Consider the following 20,165-nt stretch of genomic DNA (forward strand, 5'->3'; position numbering starts at 1 on the left):
TCTGCCTTGAATTATTGGACGGGAGTCCATAGGCGGGTCGTTTAGAGCCGTATGATGAAGCGGCACTGCCTTGAATAAGCTTGCACGCATAAAGACTCATTCTGTTGCGAACAATGCATACCACGGTGTTCCGCGCACAGCCCTTCCCGTCCCCCTTCGAGCGCTGTTTGTTTTCACGCACGGAGCAGATGGGAAGGCGGGTTCTAGGCGCACTCTCAAGCAGAAAATAAGACGACAAGGTATTTCAATGAGCTTCGCGTGACGACAAGGTGGACTGACAACCCAAAGTTTTTCGCGTTGTAAACGATTTGGGCCAATTGTGCGGTATCGAAACGTGCTGACTGAAGTGAACTGATGATATATTTCCCTCCTATGCCACAATTTAGCACGAAACGCACGGAACATTCCTACTTTACATGAAAGGAGCGCAAAACAGTTTCATACGTCCACGGTACTTTTTTGTTGGCGTTCGGCTTGTGTTCAGCCTATTCCGTTGGCGCAGCTGTCGTGCAACCCAGCTTTCTGGTATTCTAGCACTGGTTATAGAGATGCTTGCATTTCTGTACACTGAAGTTAAATAGCTAGTTATTGTTACCCTGCCGCTATTATTAACCCACCGCTTGTACGCGTACATAAGTACCTTCGACTTTTTCGATTCTCTGCCAAATACAATACGGTTACTAAGTTTAGTTAAAGAAAACTAAGGTATGGCACTATGAGTCACAGCGCTTCGATAGGATCGCTTGCTTGCTTGCACCTTACTTGTGGCACTATGGGGGATTGGCCAATAAGCCAGCGGTTAAAGGTTAAAGGGAACGGGAGAGAGGAAGACCTAAGCGGAAAAGTAAATCAGGGTGAAATATAATGTTCATGTTAATTACGAAGTAGGTTTACGTGGCAGATATAGAAATTTAAAAAATCTAATTTACATAAACAGGAAATTTTGTGTTCTTTTTGGGTGGTATTAAATAATTTCGAAGACACAATGAGCGATTTAATCATCTATCGAATTATTGATTTCAAGAATTAACCTGGTAGCCTTCTTGTGTAAGAGATAGTCGCAAATGGCCACGCAGATGTTCCTGTAGCATTTTAGCATATAAGCGTGTGTTTGCATGACCATGTGCATGAGAATGGTGCGAACAATTTTAAATTAAATTAAATTAAATTAAATTATGGGGTTTTACGTGCCAAAACCACTTTCTGATTACGAGGCAGGCCGTAGTGGAGGACTCCAGAAATTTTGACCACCTGGGGTTCTTTAACGTGTACCTAAATCTAAGCACACGGGTGTTTTCGCATTTCACCCCCATCGAAATGCGGCCGCCGTGGCCCGGATTCGATCCCGCGACCTCGTGCTCAGCAGCCCGACACCATAGCGATTGATTTAAATTAATTGAAGAGCCAACCTTATTGCGTTGCTTTTATTAGCTGTGAAAATAACGGCGACTGAGTGAAATATAATGTGAAAAAATGCGAAACATTAGGCCGCCAGCCACTCAGCTTTACGACGTCCTGTGTATAGCGACTGCAATGTTACACATAATCCTCTCCAAATACTGTTTTCTGTTTCCTTTTTGTAACAGATAATAAATTCACCAAGGCGTGAAAATACACTTGTGAGGCAAGATTACTTCCGCGTAGTTCGATGTCAACTTAATAAAAAGGCGCATCAGAAACAGCCAAGGATGGTCGCGCAACCACTAACCACAGTCCCAACCACAGTCATGCAAAAGGATAGACAGTTGGGCGAGTTGGTACGGTAACATGATCTTGGCTTGTAGCGTTAAGGGAACACGGACACAGAAAGGAGCAGACAGGACGAGCGCTCGTCCTGTCTGCTCCTTTCTGTGTCCGTGTTCACTTCGCGCTACAAGCCAAGATCATGTCACAATCATGCAATCATACGCCTAAGATGAATTGTATCCTGCGACATCATATGAGTGCTGAAGATTTTCTTTGCTACTGCTGAGTGGTCTCACGCAACCTCGCTGATATTTCGTAGTATCACAAAGATTGATCAGAAAATCGGTACAAGGAATTGCTAAAGCGCTGCATTCAGGTATTGCAGCGACCACTTCATTTGTTTAAAACGACGCCTTTCCCCCCCCCCCCTTTTTTTTTCAGGTGCTTGAATCTCTATGCGACAATAAAATCTGAATGATTGTGACGAACGGAGGGGACGTGACGATCACACATCGTGCCCTCACAGGCACAGTCACTGATCTTATCGCCGCGCAAAGAGTGCAGCACAAAGCCAAATGAGTCTTTATCTACCGTCAAAAAATGCATACCACCATTTACCTATATTTACATTTTTATTTTTTACCTATATTTGCCTTTTTATCGACCTATACTTACCTTATATTTGCCACCATTTACCTTCTTGGTTTCTTAGCCCTGCATTGTAGCGCATGCGTATGTACCCCTCTGTTTGGAAAAAAACAAAAGTAATCTTCACACACAGGGATGATCGAACGCGCATCATCGTTGAATCGGCTAGCATGGCACGTGAAAGTATTCCTGAGCATAAGTAAGCCATCCCTGGCCTTACACGAAGGGAGATGGCATTGTTAGACAATGGCAGCGCGAACAGTGAGTGGTGATGGCATCTTTATAATGTTTTTCTTCTTTATTTTTTCGTCTTTATTGTTCGTTTTCTACATATGTATTTTTATGTCGTTTTCCCTCTGTTTTTTTTGTCTGTAACACCTTATATCAGGCAATAAAATTTCAATTGGCAGTAAGCGCTTGTCCTCGTTTTTTCCTGTGTCCCCTAGTCCCGCTTCGCGCTGTACCACACAGTCTAAAATGTAAAACCAACTACCCCAGATCATCATCCTCCCAAAACCATTTACCACTGCGCTACAACCACGGAGCAGATGAGGCTTTAAATGATAGCTACGCGACGCGCCATCCTCACTATCGTGGTTCAGCCAGTGTCCGCCTAGCGGCGACTCCGCTCGATCTTGCGGCCAATAGCCAGGAATACAAAGTTTCAATCTGTAGGCGTGGCCTCCGAAATTGCACCGGCGCGCGAAGATGCGTCGGTGCGATCTTGGAGGCCTACAGAGTGATTCAATACGAGCACCATGCCTTAACAGAGCAGAAATTCGCATTCGAAACTAAATTGATATCAGACTTGAGGACGTCACGCCGTGTGCAAAAGAAAATTCAAAGATACTTAGACAAGCTCGACAGACAACGTTGGAGGTCATTTTGCACCAGCCTGGACCCAAGAAAACCGTTGTCCACAATATGGCATGTTGTACGAGCACTACCATCTCCTCCACAACAGCTACGTCCCTTCCGAGCTTTGGCTATCATCCAGACGCGCAGTGAGAAGGAAATCGCGGAAGATTTCTGCATACACTTCTCTGGATCTACAACATCGGTAGCTTCAGTGCTCAGGTGTGCTCCTCCAACAATGGACGATCGCCTCGACCTCCCGTTCACGCTGCAAGAGCTACGTGCAGCGATTTCATCCTCAAGACACTCAAGTGCGCCTGGTCCTGATGGCATTACCTATTCTACCTTGCGCCATCTAGGCCCTCGAGCGACTGAAGAGCTCCTGGCTTTATACAATCTCTCGTGGTCCTCGGGAACTGTGCCTGCACATTGGAAGACAAGCAAAATTGTGGCATTATTGAAACCAGGCAAGACACCCCATGCTATGCTTTCCTACAGACCTGTGGCGCTTGCCAGTTGCATAGGTAAAACCATGGAACGCATGGTTTTGACGCGCCTGGAGTGGTTTTTGGAGAAGCGTAATATATATCCAGACGCAATGACAGGTTTCCGAAAGGGTAGGTCGTCCATCGACAGCGTCATTGACCTAGTAACAACTGTTGAACATCAGAAACGTCGCCGTCGATTAACGGCTGCTGTCTTTCTAGATATCAAGGGTGCTTTTGACAACGTTCTCCATGATGCAATTTTAAATGGCCTAGAAGAATGTGGTGTCGGGGGACGTATGCATCAATGGATAGCCAGCTATCTTCAAGAGAGAACGATATTCATGACAACTCCAGACGGGGAAACAAAGAACCACCCCGTCTATCGTGGAGTGCCTCAAGGAGGTGTATTGAGCCCAACCTTATTTAATATCGTTCTCATCGGACTGGTCAAAAAACACGCAGGCGCAGTCTCGGTCTCTGTGTATGCAGACGACATCTGTATATGGACCACGAGCTTAACGCGCTTACAAGTGCAAACGAAGCTGCAGCGCGCGGTGTCAATAACGTCGACATACCTAAACAGTCGCGGACTGCAGCTCTCACCGGAAAAAAGTGCAACCATGGCATTTACACGAACGTCAATGGCCTGCTACCCCGTTATGATTGATGGAAAGATTATACCTTCTGTAACCCACTACAAGTTTCTCGGAGTCATCATCGACCGTGACTTATCCTGGTCGAAGCACCTCTCAGGATTAAGAAAAAAGCTAGACAGCTTTACTCAGATCATTCGACATATGTCTGGAAAATCATGGGGGCCATCCAAGTCATCACTTCTGCAGCTCTACCAGGCACTTTTTGTTGACTACTTCCGCTACAGTGCGCCTGTACTTTCTCGGGTTAGTACAACTGCTGTACGCACACTTGAAAGTGCTCAGGCTCGCGCACTGAGAATTTGCCTAGGACTACCACGATGTGCGTCTACTTGGGGCACTATTGCAGAGGCACGTGCGTGCCCAGCTCGAGTTTATCTGCAACATGAGCCATTGCGAGTGCATCTAAGGGTACTGACTAGACACAGGAACCATCCACTCACGAACGTCACAAGCGTACGGCCTGTGTCCGCCTACTCAGAAGCCGTGTTGTCGCAGCAAGACTTATTGCCGTCGGACTTCGAACCGTATGACATACCCGAAGTTCCACTCTGGACGATGGCAAAGCCAACGGTCAGGCTCTCAATCCCTGGAATAACGAAGAAGTCGAAGATGCCGCTTGCTGGCCTCAAGCATTTCGCGCTATCATACATTGCTTACATGTATGGATATTACGAACATATTTTTACAGATGGTTCTGTGACACAGACCTCTTCCGCGGCGGCCTACACGGTGCCAGGAATGGGGATCGCACAACGTTTCAAGATAGGACACAGGACGTCGTCTACAGCAGCTGAGTTGACCGGAGTTCGAGAAGCAGTACGCTGCATACTGCAACAAAGTCTCGAGAAGTGGACAGTGTTCTGCGACTCAAAACCAGCACTGCAACTCATCAGCAATTATATGAGTGACAGAACCGCATATAGTCCCCTGGTTCATGACATCATGTATCTGCTTGCTGAGGCGTCTCATTCCGGACATACCATCGTGCTGCAGTGGATTCCTGGCCATTGTGGAATAGCTGGAAACGAACAGGCTGACGCAGAAGCAAAACAGGCGCACACTGACGGAACTATTATAAAAATTCATTTTTCCCGGTATGACATTAACGCCTTGCTCCATACCTCCCTTAAAACTCCTACGGCGCAACATTGGGACAACCCCGAACATCGACACGAGCGCCTCCATAGACTTGACGCTGGATTACAATTCCGGCATCCACTCCGGTTGCGGAGAAGCCAGGAAACGCTCATTCATCGATTACGGCTGGGTGTGGCATACACCAACCGATACATTCTTAAGATTGGACAAACACGGGACCCTGAATGTAGCGTCTGTCACACTCTCGAGACAATAGCTCACGTACTTTGCGTGTGCCCTCAATATGCGGCCGAACGAAGAAAACTCAAATCTATAGTTGACAGCTTGGACTCCCGCCCCTTTTCAGAAGAAAAGCTTTTGGGCGCGTGGAGGAGTGTTGACTGTGCCCAACGTGCCATAAAAGCACTTTCGAACTTTTTAAGTGAGACTGGTTTAGATGATCGCCTATAGAAGCTGTGACACGTGTAGTCAGTGCGAAATGTGTTTGCGCAAAAACTTTTTGTGGCAAGATTACTTTTTGTATGGACAAGATTGCTCTTAGTGTATTGCGTCTCCAGTGCGCATCCGCATATTGGACAACGTGTATATAGTATCTCATTGTACCATATCATAATCATCCGCCACCTACCTTTCCCTGTATTTCCCACTTCCCCATTCCCCAGTGAGGAGTAGCAGGCTAGAGACACGCTCTCCAGGCCGACCTCTCCTCCTTTCTCTCCATTAAAATCTACTCCTCCTCCTCGCATTTGGCATCAAACCATCGTCCCGCTAAACTTTCGTGCCCGACTGCACATTCTCACCTTTACTCGGTTTTGAAGTGCTCACTGACATCGGTTCACGAGTCTCGTCGGTTGGTTCGACCGTGATCGAAAATGCAGACAGTTTAGCTTGCTTTTGGGCAGCTGTTGACATTGTAATTAAAGGAGCCCTGCAATACTTTATGAACACTGGAAGATGACGTTGCCGATCTGTTCATGAGGCTTCTGTGAACGTGCGAGTCAAATACTATTGCACTGCATACAGCAGATGATTTACAATGCCGTGTCAAAAACAGCGAAAAATTACTTGCTCTCGCTTGCGCAATGTCGTCACGCAGTTTCATCGCAAGCAGCTGAGCCCACAAGCGCTATTGGCTGATTTCGAGACCACGAGAACATTCTCATTATAGAGTTATTGCCCATTTGAATTAAATAAATAAGAACTATGTCTGTGATCTTAAAAAAATTCGCCGACGATTACGATACCCTCTAATGAGAAATTTTAGCGCCGCTGTATACGTGATTTCGCGACATATTGGCTGACGCAGGCAACCTGTCTCGTGCGGCACGTTGCAAGCGGAGCGATGTTTGCAACGAGAGATCGCGAGAGGCAGCGCGTGTGTGACGCGTGGGCGCGATTCACAGCAGCCGCGGCAGATAGACGTCCGCTCATGCAGCGCTTTGTTTCCATACATGGTCTATTCTATTGAACTTATTTAACTTTATTTGGCTCTCTTTGCAGACGTGTTGCGCCGCTGCCCGTCGGGATCTTCAGTTTCGATGCTTCTGTTCCCAGCTGGGCTCACCATGCAGGGTCAGTTCCCTTAGTTCAGGACTCCGTTGGCCTCAGCCGCCTTGCGAGTTCACTGCAGTAGACAGATTTCGTCTTCGCGGCGGTCGTTGGCCCGCAGTACGTCCCATTGCTCCACAGGTGGGTTTGTAATTATGGGAACCGCATTTGTTTTCTAGCATTCCCATGTATCGTGGTAGAGGGTAGGTTTCATCTTGCACCAGCGTCATTTGTCTGCGTATCGTGTACGGTTCATTTTATTTAGCATGTATAGGTTGGGAAATGTGCCTGTTTGAAATTGCCTCCAGTCGATTGTCTGTGTCCCAGTTAGAGATCTACATGGGGGCGAGTATATCTTACTGATCACTCTGTAATATGCTAGAATGGCCGAGTATTCCTCGGGGACTGGTGAGGGATATTCGAGGTTGGGTTCCCTGAGAGCTGAGTTTGTAGTATATAGCCTCAAGCTGCCCTGTCAACCTCTGTGCTCCCTGCTATCCCCTCGTGCCCCGGCGCCTATACGATCCTGTGTTGGACGGCCGCTTGGTGTTCAGTAGATGGTGTGTCGCCTTCAGCCTCGAGGCGTACGCTGAACACGGGGCAACTTACTCAGTCGTTCAGAAAATTTCGGCAAGCCGCTTGTGAATCAGAGATAAGGTTGTGCGGTCTTCCAGTCCTGTAGCCCTCCGCCACTGCTACAGCCACAGCTAGGTTCTCGGCTTCAGTTACGTTATTGTGTTGTAGTGATCCCCTAGTGATTTCTTGGTGCTCCGGGCCTATCACTGTGGCCACCATTCTTCCTTTCTTAGGGTCTTGCGTGGCCGCATCCACGTACACTTTGTAGTTCTTGTTGGCATAGGTTAGCTGTATATAGCCTGCCCGTGCGTCTCGTCTACCTTGGTGGAGGTTCGGGTCCTTGTTTTGGGGAATTGGTGCCACTCGGAGCCTCCAGCAAAGTTAGTCTGGGATGTCCGTTGTTTTGGACATTCCCTTATCTGTTTGGTGTATCCAAGTTTTCGGAAAGAGCGCTCTGCCAGTCGGAGTTTGCATTAGCATCCCTGTTTGTGCTTTGAGTTGGGCCTCTCTGTGTTCTTGGAAGGTGTCGTGTACGCCCAAAGCTAGGAGCTTGTCTGTCGACGTGCTGACTGGTAGCTTGAGCACTGTTTTGTACGCCTTGCATATGATTATTTCTGTTTATTCTTCGTAGAGATTCATGCTTTGGTACGGTAGGTTGTAAGTGACCCTGTTCACTACCAAGCTCTGTAATAAGTTCAGGGTGTCTTCTTCACGCATCCTTGCTCTTGTTTGATATTCGTTTGATCATCTGAGTGACCTATGTTGTTGTTGTTTTAACGAGGGCTATAGGGTGCGGGCGCTTCTTTGACTGGATTGTATCCACGTCCCCACGATCCAGATTATGGACTTCTCTGGGATTTCCTTGCCTTCAAGATACAACTTAAAGCGGAGGCGTGGTTCAGTAGGAACTGTTCGATTCATCTTGTTTCTTCATACTCTGAGTAGTTCTGATTTCTCAGCGGAACATGCAAGGTCACGAGCTCGGACATATTGCTCAACACGTGACTGCATCCTGTAGTCTGGCTTCTTTTTCCTGGAAGGAGCCCTTAGTTATTCATATTGATGTCATCCGCGTACATAGCATGTCTGATGTCCGAGGTGTCCTCTAGTTTTCTCGCCAGCCCTGTCATCGCTACGTTAAATAGTAGATGTGATATAATTAACTCAGCCTTTGCGGTGTTCCTTTGTTTGGAATTCTGATTGTGTCCGTGCATGCATTGCTTAATCCAATCGTGATCATTCGGTTAGAGAGGAAAGCTTTCACATAGCCATGGATTCGTCTTCCACAGTTTAAGCCGTCCAGACCTCTGAGTAGTACCCTGCGGCTAACATCATCAAAAGCCCCTTTGATCTCAAGAGCCATATAATGTGTTCCCCTCTGGTGGTCACCCTCTGCAGGACCTGCTCTTTCAGTTATTGCAGCACGTCTTGCGTGGAGAGCCTGGTCCGAAAGCCAAACATGGTGTGTGGAAAGAGGTCATTCTTTGCCATGTAGTTTTGAAGTCTGTGGAACGAGATGGGCCGGAGGTTTTCGACCTGCAGTTTCTTCCCGGGTTTGGGAATTAGTATGACTTTGGCGTGTTTCTTTTCCTCCCAGTGGGTGTTTATGAAGTTTGCGAGTTCCTGTACTGCCTCGTCGCTGAGATTGCGTATGATGGCGTCTGCTATGCGGTCCGCTCCGGGTGCCGTGCTCTTTGTGGTGTTACGGAGGGCCGCGTAGACCTTTCCTGATTGGTCTGTCAAGTTTTGTCTTCTCAGCGCCTTTGTAGAGCTCTTCGTACTTAATGGGTGTTGATTACGAAGCAATTTTCGCGGGCTTTGTCGAGTAGTTCGGATTCCCTCCCCTGTCTTTGACTATGGGATCTCCTAGAGTTAGTTACCTTTTCTGTAAAACATTTCAATCGCATCAATAAACTGAAACTGAATGTGCGTAGGGGGTCTCACTAGTGCTTTGTTGGTTTCTGTCGTGGATTTGGTTGGGTCGATAAGTGTTTTCAGAAGGTTCCAGCTTCGGGCTTACCTAGTGTTCCTCCTAAAGCGTCGCTTAATTGTTCCCCGTTGAGTCTTGCTAGTTGCGCGGCAGATGTCTCGGCTTTAACTGCTATGTCAACAATTTCAAGCTTCGTTTCCCTATATTGTGCTTTTGTATTTTCCATCACCTGATAAGTCCTTTTCTAGCTTCCTATAGCCCCAGACGGTGCCCGTGTACTTCCGTGGTATCTGCCGTTCTGTCGATTCTTTTGGTGCATTTATCGCGAACGTTGTTAAGTGTGCTGCACCACTCTGACAATGACGTTACATTTCCCAGCTGGTCTTCACTTCCTGTTCTGAAGGCGTTGCAGTCTGCGATTTTGGCTTGTCCAATTATTTTCCCGACTACGCCTGCTTCTACTCGGATGCGTAGTATGCAGTGCTCGATTCCTAGTGTTTCCTGAAGATTTTCCCAGGAGCTGCCCTGTCGCGCTTTGATGTATGCGAGGTCTAGACATGTCCGTGCTGACAGACGACGCGGGCTGCTCTGGCGCCATCTCGTCGCCAAACTACGCTTTTCTCCTCACCCTTTAGCCATACCCTCCTCTCCGCTTTCTTCCTCGCGTCTTTCATTCCCTGCTGCGCTCCGCGTTGGCTTTCATCTTTCGTTGTGCGCGTTTGCTCGGTTACGCCGACGCTCGCCGCAGAACCGGGCGCTGCGCTCTCGGGCGTCCGTTCCGGAGAGGGAAATAATTTTATATTCGCACGGCCAGTCTGAAAACCCTACAGTTGCGCTATGCCATAGTCGCGCGCTGCTGCGCGTCGCCTCCGGGACTGAAAGCGAAGCGCATACACCGCGGCCGCCACGAGGCGCCACCACGAGCCGTCTCACGTTCAACCTTCGGACGAGGTCAGTGGGGCATTGCTCCCTTGCGCCCTGTGGTATAGCAAACGAGAAACGAAACGGCGCAAGTCATAAACATCGACCGTGCATGCATCGCGCAAACATCGACCTTGCATCGAAAGCGCATTCTGGCGCCGGCATGCACTACGACTTGGCACGCAGCCCGAGGAACGGAGAGGAGGGCGAAGCAACCGGGACGGCAAGCCCCAGGCAACAGTTTTCACCACGACGCTACTCCAGAGAAGAGTGGAAGGTCGCGTGTAGCTGTACGCCCTAGATGAAATAAACATAGGAAACTCGAGCTTCGACAATTAGTTCGAAACACTTCACCACCACCCCTCCCCCCAGCGCGCTAGTGGAACTGAAAGTACGGCGAGCTCGAAAGGAATGAAACCATAGTGAAAGGAGACAGAAGGCCGCTGATCGGTCCGATAACCACGTGCAACTTCGGTTGCACTCGAAGGATTCCAAAATTTTTGCGGCAGATTATTTCTTAGGTGACGTAGCTCAAGTTATTTTTATTGTATGATTAGGTGGAAAAGCGTTTCAAGGCTTCTTTTAGCCTCGACTATTCGACAGTGCAACAAGATATCCAAGTCACCTGTTTTTGAAGCCAGTTCAGAACGCGCACCAAGTGCAGCACAGGTTCGGATGTAAAGCAGAAGGTAGCACACGTCAATGAAACCAGGAGGTAGTGGTCCCGTGGTCAAGTAACTAAAGCATCAAAGTGATGTAGTGACATACATCATCTGATTCCAGTAGTCTACTGTCACCTGTGCTGCACGAGGTGTTACGTTTGGCGTGCAACACCCCGGGAAAAAAAGGATGCTCGGGGGACACTGCTCAACCGGAACGGAGGATGGACTCCTAATTTGCTGTGATTGTCTCTAGTGGCTACCGGTCTGGCAGGCGCCCCGCATTACTTACAGGCCCCTTCGTGTGTGAGCATGCCTAAGCGAAACGAAGGATGGATTCCCAATTTGCGATGGATGTCTCGAGGGGCTGCCAGTCTGGCTGGCGCCCCACAGTGCTTACAGGCCCCTTTGTGTGTGTGCGACTTCAGAACCCTTTCCACGAACTGTCCAAACTCTAGGGGAGAACGCTTTCCGCGAACCAACGTCGCCTAGAAGAAAGGTTAAGCGCCTACGGTCCTGGACCTGCGGGCTTTCACCTGCAGGTGCGGGCCCATGCAAGTTCACCGGGGAGAAGGGATCCGCCGCCTATCCCCGACTAGACTCCGTGGGTTGCCACCTGCGGAGGCAAGCTCGTGAAATGTCACCTGGGAGAAGAAATCAGCCGCCTACCGATCCCGGTTCTGCGGGTTGCCACCTGCGGAGGCGGGCCCGTAAAAACTCATCGGGTAGCATGGATCCGCCGCCCATCCACGAGACTCCGTGCATGTCACGTGACGTTGACGTGCGCAAGATCCCGCCTACGATTTTAGTGGGCCTATTTAAAGGGTCCCGCCATGTACTTTTTCAGTTCATTCGCTTCTTATCTTTCGCCAACCATTGAATAAATCGTGCAAGTTTCGCACTAGAAATCGTCTCGTCCTTGCCTGGTCGCCATGGTACCCGCCGACAACGCCAGGCTACCCAATAGTAAAGGCACGTTCACACCGAAGGCGGAGCGGACAAGCGGCCAAGCGGATCCGGCCAAGCGGCCGCGGATTTTCCGCTTTGCGGAAAATACGCGGCCGCTTGGCCCGATCGCGCCCGGACCGATTTTTTCCGCGCGGACAAGTTGGCCGCTTTGGCCGCAGCCAATCAAAGCCCGACGCTGAGGAAGCGCTGGTGAACGAATGTAAACAAATGCGTTTCTCTGGGTTTTTCGCTTATGTTCTTGAAAAGCGTAAAAAAGGCAAGTTGGGCCAGTTGGTTGGGATTCATAGTAAGGTTTGTTACAGCGCAACACAATACAAGGACAAAAGAAGGTATAAAACGAGGACACGGCGCCGCGTCGTCACTTTATACTTTTTTTTTGGCCCTTGTCTTGTGTTGCCGCTTTTCAATATTTGTAACAGCGCTACGCAAGGGGCGAGTAAAATGCCAACGATCTCGTCTTCTTCGTCTGAGCTCATCATTTTGCAGAAGTAGATAGCGGACGGGAGCGCGCCAACCCACGACGAAAAAAATATCGAAAGTGCGCGTACAAACAGAAAGTGCCGCGAGATGGCGGCACGTCCCTGACATTGCTAAAGAAATTGCGAGATGCCCCGCCTTCCGTGCGACGCGGGACGCCAGGCAAGCTTGTCCGGTCTGAACAGGCGTACGTGCTCACCGCCTCGCCGCGTTGAAAATCCGCTTGGCCGCTTAGACGCGCCGCTTTCGGTGTGAATGTGCCTTTAAGGCACATTCACACCGAAAGCGGCGCAGCAGCTTCGAGAAACACGCGTCGCAACAGAGGCTGATCCCTGCAGTAACTTGGGTGCAGCTTTGTGTGAAACTGCATTGAAAAACTGTTTTGCTAGGTTTTACTGGTGCTGAAAACTTCCCGAGTCACCCAATTTAAACATTCGGCGGCTCTGTCCAGTTTTAAACATTATTCATCAATTTCCTTTTAGAACACCTAGGCACTTCATTTAAAGGTTTTATTTTTCAAGTGTATTGAATCATCTTCCCTGTTTTCCTCTCATGAATATCCGACACCTACAATTTTTGTGGAACACAACAAGCAAATGCCTTTTTATAACACTTCAAGAGTAAATTACAGAGCTGCTGGTCTGCAGTTCTGAGCCTGAATTTTTACCTTCACAGATGGTCTATTAATAGCATTTGTTCTCATTGTAATAAACCTGAAATAAATCAAGCATTTTTTAATGCGTTGCATTCCTTGATGACTACCCCCAGCAATTTGCTAGCAAAATCATGCAAAATCATGTCTGTAACACCAAAAGCATGGCACCTTTCCCATAAGAATACTACATAGGGCTCCATACAAAATACATGGTGGTGGCGTGGGCCAAATTGAATTTGGGAGTGGGCCAGCCTAAATGTGGCAGTGATATGGAGGTGAGCCAAATTGAAATTTGTAGAGGGCCAAGCTAAATTTGGGGCTGGGGCAGCTTGATTTTCAGAGTCATCATCATCATCAGCCTGGTTACGCCCACTGCAGGGCAAAGGCCTCTCCCATATTTCTCCAACAACCCCGATCATGTACTAATTGTGGCCATGTCGTCCCTGCAAACTTCTTAATCTCATCCGCCCACCTAACTTTCTGCCGCCCCCTGCTACGCTCCCCTTCCCTTGGAATCCAGTCCGTAACCCTTAATGACCATCGGTTATCTTCCCTCATTACATGTCCTGGCCATGCCCATTTCTTTTTCTTGATTTCAACTAAGATGTCATTACCTTGTGTTTGTTCCCTCACCCAATCTGCTCTTTTCTTATCCCTTAACGTTACACCCATCATTCTTCTTTTCATAGCTCGTTGCGTCGTCCTCAATTTAAGCAGAACCCTTTTCGTAAGCCTCCAGGTTTCTGCCCCGTAGGTGAGTACTGGTAAGACACAGCTATTATACACTTTTCTCTTGAGGGATAATGGCAACCTGCTGTTCATGATCTGAGAATGCCTGCCAAACGCACCCCAGCCCATTCTTATTCTTCTGATTATTTCCGTCTCATGATCCGGATCTGCCGTCACTACCTGCCCTAAGTAGATGTATTCCCTTACCACTTCCAGTGCCTTGCTACCTATTGTAAATTGCTGTTCTCTTCCGAGACTGTTAAACATTACTTTAGTTTTCTGCAGATTAATTTTTAGACCCACTCTTCTGCTTTGCCTCTCCACGTCAGTGAGCATGCATTGCAATTGGTCCCCTGAGTTACTAAGCAAGGCGATATCATCAGCGAATCGCAAGTTAGTAAGATATTCTCCATCAACTTTTATCCCCAATTCTTCCCAATCCAGGTATCTGAATACCTTCTGTAAACACGCTGTGAATAGCATTGGAGAGATCGTATCTACCTACGTGACGCCTTTCTTTATTGGGATTTTGTTGCTTTCTTTATGGAGGACTACGGTGGCTGTGGAGCCGCTATATATATTTTCAGAGTAGATCAACCTAAATTTGGGGCTGATATGGGAGTGGGCCAACCTGAGTTTGGGGATGATATGGGGACGAGCCAACCTAAATTTGGGGGTAGGACAGCTTGAAATTTGGCGTGGGTCAACCTAAACTTTGGGGTAGGCCAACTTGAAATTTGGATTTGTAAAGATTGGATACGTTTTGTAGACGATCACAAGGAAGACAGGACTGGCGCAATTCATTTGCGCCTGTCCTGTCTTCTTCCTTGTGATCGTCTACAAAGCGTATCCAATCTTTACAAATACAATGAACCAACTTGCCCAACAATGCATCCTGCTAAACTTGAAATTGGGGATGGGCCAATAAGCAAAGTACAAATTAGGCTGGAAAGTAAAGTACAAGCTGAGCCAAAGAAAGCTATGCGTTAGGAGATAATACTCTGAATTTCTGTAAGTTTTTTTCCTGCTGCCACTTCTCCGTCCACAGAATGCTCCTCGTATTTCTGACTAGCAATTCTTGTTTAACTTATTCGACATCAGACATATTGACATTTGATGCATATCAGTTAGGTATCAGCCACAGATCCATTATAACAGCTTTGGATGAGTTGAGTGAAGCACCAGGACATTTATGCTGCTGAGGATGCCGACTGTGGTGCAACTTTGTGATGTGCGCTGAATAAAAAGAAATTGCAAGTTGTGTCCCTCACATCTCCTTTTTGTTTTATCTGTCACCGTTCTATGTGTGTGTTAACCTCCTTTTGTGTGGCTCATCTCCCTTGTGGCTATCAGTCAATTTTTGAGGCCCACTAGTAGTCAATCATATTCTGCTGTTGCAATGAAAGTGCAGCTTTGGAACGTTTATCTGCAAGCGTAGCATGTTCAGAGATGTTTAGCACAGTGTAGACGTACCATACACAAGCAGCAGCATTCGTAGCAAAACTCGTGACGGTGCATTAAACAAAAGTGCACCCAGCCTTTACAGCAATGAGCAATTGTGCTTCCCCATATTTGTTGGCGTGGACATGTTGATGGCAGCATAATGATTCCAAAAATATAGTCTTTTCTCTTTACAACTCATAAGTCATGCAACACAAGCATGTCCCAACATGTTATGTTTAACCATAGGACTGCGTCACCAAGGCTGCTGCTCTAAGATGGTACGTGTCTTTGCAAGCAGATCTTGCCTACACTAAATCTCAATGTAGAAACTTTTTTTTTTTTCAGTGACTACTCATGCTCAGTTCTTTCTTCACAGAAGTGGGTAGTGCATCAAAAAGGAGAACGTTAATCTTTCCTTAAAAAAAAAAATGTTGGTTGCCCTAGATATGAAGGTAATAAGCACTTGTCCCTCAAACAAGCAAGAGCAAAGCGCAAGTGACATAGCAGAAGCATGATAGTTTGCACATATTTATCTGACACTTGTTTTTCACCTTTAATTGTACAAACTTGCTCCTCTAAAGAGGCTGCAATAGAACAGGCATACAATTAAGCCAGCGCATGATACCAAAAGCTTCCAAGCTCCGAAATGTTGCCCCTATATAGTTTAAGCAATCAGTGTGCAATACTCCGAAACATTGCATCATTCAGGTTGAATAATACCAAGCGGGGTGCAATACAGTGAAATGTTACATCATTGGTATCAAACAACACCAGGCTTGAATAATGAGGAAAAGAAAATAACAAAATGATAGAATTAAAGAAGGCACGACAGACTGTTTACAAATGGTATTCGGCCTGCGAGAAATAACACTCAGTACTGCGTCACCAGGACGCCTTTTTTTTTTCTCCTTCACTGCCTCTTAGGCTCTTTGCATATTTACTACGAAAGACCTCACACATGCCTAATGTAGTGTTTGCATGAAAACCATTTACGCAAGCCAACTGCACACACCCAGAGAAGCAGTGCATGCTAATCCAAGATTTTCCTTTTTCTCTCTTCAGCCGCTGAACTTGCAAATATTACATAGCTAGGCCTCTCTACAGTCATACAAGGAGTCTGGCTAGCTGGTGCTTTACGAAAGGGCACGGCTTGCTAAACTTATGCCCAGCACTGTCATCATGGACAGTGCCCTATTTCAATGTTGCTTCACTGTTCAGTATACCACAGTAAAGTTAATAGGTGCACATAGTGGCAATCATCGTCTTCCATTCAGCGTTAAGAGGAAGCTTTAGCTCGGGGGCTCCTATCTAAACACATGTAAAAGGAGAATTCGTTTTTCTCGGCAACTACTGCTCCAAATTTTAACGAGGCTTGTTGCATTTAAAATAAAAACTTAGAATCTAGAACTGCTGCTTTTGAATTTTCGATTTAGGTCACCAATTTTTTATTAAAAGTTGGCAAAAATTTCAGAAAACAAAACTATTGAGTTTACAACTTCGTAACTCAGCAAGGAAAAATGATTTGACAATTATGTCAATTGCATATGATAGTACGTCTAAAGCAGACAAAATTCGTATGTCACACACGAAGGTAAAAAAATTCAGCAACATGGAAATAAAGCATTTGCAGGACTCTTGTAGACAATGTAACAAATTCACGTAAAATATAAATTGACACATGGAATTTTTCCGCTTTGAATGATCTAAATGATGCCGTGTACAGAACTGTGATATCTGTTCTTGATGCAAAGTTATTAATTTATAAAGTTCGCGCGTCTATTTTTTTCGAAGATGTGAATTCTTTAAAATTCTTTTAACAAAATTCAGGCCGTAAATCAAAATTCCGCTTCGAGCAATCATTAGAATTGAACTTTCTCTCTCAAATGCAACAAATTTCATTAAAATCAGTCCAGGGATTATCTCAGAAAACCATCTTGGTGTTTTACACGCATTTGAATAGGCCGCATTGGAGTTGGGCCCAAGCTAAAGCTTGCTCATAACTAGCAGATACTAAAACAATAATATATACATCTACTGTCCCTCCTAACAGCAAGCGATCAAGTACAACTCATTTTGGAGTAGCATGACAGACAGTACGACTGGTATATAAAGAACACATTCTTCATTAATCACAACCTTAAAATGGCATTCGTGCTTTCTGTAACATTTATTTTTCAGCTACATGCACGTTTGTTTCATTGTGGAGATCTTGCTGCATGCCATGTCATGACAACAACAAAAATTGCTCGTCAAACAAAAAAGAAACTGATGAATGTAACAAAAAACAATAAATAAGTGAATAAATAAATAAATAAGAACAACCAACATTTAAAAGCTTACAAGTACTAGCCCGTAAATAAGAACAAGCCAATCTATGAATTAATGAGCACAAGAGTAGAAAAGAAAGGATGTTTCAACAGTCAGACAACCTAATCAAATCAGCTCAATAGGTCCAGCCATTTTCTTTCCCTAAACAGAGCTAAGACCAGTCAGAGCCACCTCAAACTTATAACAGTTTGCATTATAAGGCAAACCATTAGATTACATTACGTTCTGTTTGTGGCTGAAACAGTGTTCTTTCCTTTTGGTCCTAGCAACATCTGACAAGATGTAAATGACTTGATGATCACACAGTAAACAAATCCAGCAACAACAAAAACGAAGGTCAAGCTAAAGAAACACTAACAAATAAGACATCACATGAAACATCACACATAAATGTCTTGCACATGTGAGCAAGTCAAAATAAATCTGTTAACATAATCAAGAGGAAAACATAGCAAGTACAATGGTATCAGGAAATGAACAATAGGTGATAGCCCTTCAAAGGCCTGACAGCACATTAAATTGCAATGCGAGCTCGTTAAAAGTTGCAGGCATTCTGACACTTTGTCTAATAGATCCTTGTTCACTTGGTACAAAAAACATGTGAATAAGTGAAGAACATGCAAGGTATACCCATTTTTCTTTTCTTGAACAGATCCTTTAAAAATTGCAGGTGGCATATATCCAATTCAGCCTCTCTAGGTGGATTAGCTCAAGAAGTGGACCTTGCAGAATGGGTTATGTTCAGATGGCTAGGTAACAAAGTGATGTCAATTTACCTTTTAATTGCTTGCTAAGAACATATGCCGCAATTGCAAAATTGAGGCCAGGCAGTAGTGAAATCTTCCTACTGCTTGACAAAAATCCTGAGACCAGCACCAGTTCTGAGATAACTCTTTCGGATATAAGCTATGAAATATACTGATGTTTCAGTTAATAGTTCCAGAGCCTTTCTTGTGCACTCTGTTGTGAAACTAAGGCACAATGTAAAGCTTTATTTTACCTTAATTACATTCGATTCTCACCATCAGCCACTCATGACTGGCTGATCGTGCTGATGTAAACGAAGTACTGCATGGACCACTGACCAAGTGCACAAAGGAACAGAATTAAAATAGAACCACTACATTCTCTTGGCCTAAGTGGTCCTCCAATCAGAATTTTAGACGATTTTGGGGACATTCTCTCTCGGAACTGGTGTTAGTTTTCTGCTAGGAAATTGCGGCTTCACCCCTAGTCATATTTGTGCGACTGTAACATCTGACCTAAAGTAAATAATTAATTACTCGACTGGTGCAACTTTTTAAAAAGCTACCAGGACACTGAAAGTTACCATGCAAATAAGGTCGTTGTCATTCTCATTCAATAATCCATGTGAAGTGATGGAACACCCCTATTTACCAAAGGTAACTTTTAAAAGTATGTTCGAAAGTTAAAGAAAAACATGCATAAACTATATAACCAGTACCAGATAAAATTAATATTTCTGCTACGACATACAAAGACACAAACAAAAGGTAATGGACAAAAGTTTTCCAAAGCATGAATGGCTCGTGTTCCAAAGGCCTTGTATTGAAAACACACTGAGGAAATAATGACTTCGTGCTATCACAGCAAACAAAGCCATGACTTGTACATCATTAAATCATGGCTAACTGAAACTGGTTCTGGAAGCTTCATCAGGTACAGACATGGTCTTTCAAAGGCTTTTGAAGACTGGCTTGCGTCTGAGATAGTTGGAAGTTCCCAGCATCCTCTCCATGGGCCTGCAAATAGAGAAATAAAGAACACACTTTAGTATATTTCACAAGTACACTGTTCTGCAAGCAAGACCGAGAACCACGTGACTACAGAGTAAACAGAGCAGAATAAAGTATGCACCTGGCAATTCTGTATCTCATTGTGATGTCTGTATTTTGTTTCTGTTTCTATGTATTGCGTTTCCTTGTCTTGCATACAAATGAAAATTCTGCGTAAATTTTAGTCTGGTGTATGCACTATGTCGTCTCATGTCGGCTTGAAAAAGACAAGTCCACCTGTCAAAACGCAAGGCTCTTGCTTTCATCGTGTTTTCAATTTGCTCATTGTATGCACTGTTGGGATTTTCCTAGTGTTGCGAACTTTGCCATTACTGTTGTCGCATTGCTTGCTTGTACTTTGTATTTCCATGTCACATTCTTTTTTCAAAAAATTTTGTCACTGTTGTGAACTTTGCCTTTACTGCCTTCCTGCTTTTCTTTCCTTTTTTTTTAGCATGTGTATTTAACTTTTGATGCGCCATGTATTCCTTGCAAATTTTTGTGTTATGTACATGCTGTTGGTATGTTCTGCAACTGCCTTCTGTTAGTTTGACCTTGACAGGACTGATCAAATGGATCTACTTATCGGGTGGGTTGAATAAAGAGGCACAAAAAACACTCAAGCATACTGCCACTTCATTCGACATTATTTACACAATTCCAATGCGTTCCCAAACCTTACGTGCACCCAATTTTTATGGGT

At 45.6% G+C, this 20,165-nt stretch overlaps 1 protein-coding gene across 1 annotated transcript in view; it reads right to left on the reverse strand.

Annotated features, from left to right (window-relative positions):
• Nucleotides 1-17,443: 17,443 nt before the first annotated feature.
• The window catches only part of LOC129385740 (uncharacterized), a 30,814-nt gene continuing 28,092 nt past the window's right edge, over nucleotides 17,444-20,165 (reverse strand). The window contains exon 6 of the mRNA XM_055072792.2: nucleotides 17,444-19,429. The gene's annotated coding sequence lies outside the window, so the exon portion shown is untranslated. The remainder of the gene's footprint in view (nucleotides 19,430-20,165) is intronic.

This window comes from Dermacentor andersoni, chromosome 7 (genome assembly GCF_023375885.2).
Source record: "Dermacentor andersoni chromosome 7, qqDerAnde1_hic_scaffold, whole genome shotgun sequence".
Lineage (NCBI taxonomy): Eukaryota > Metazoa > Arthropoda > Arachnida > Ixodida > Ixodidae > Dermacentor > Dermacentor andersoni.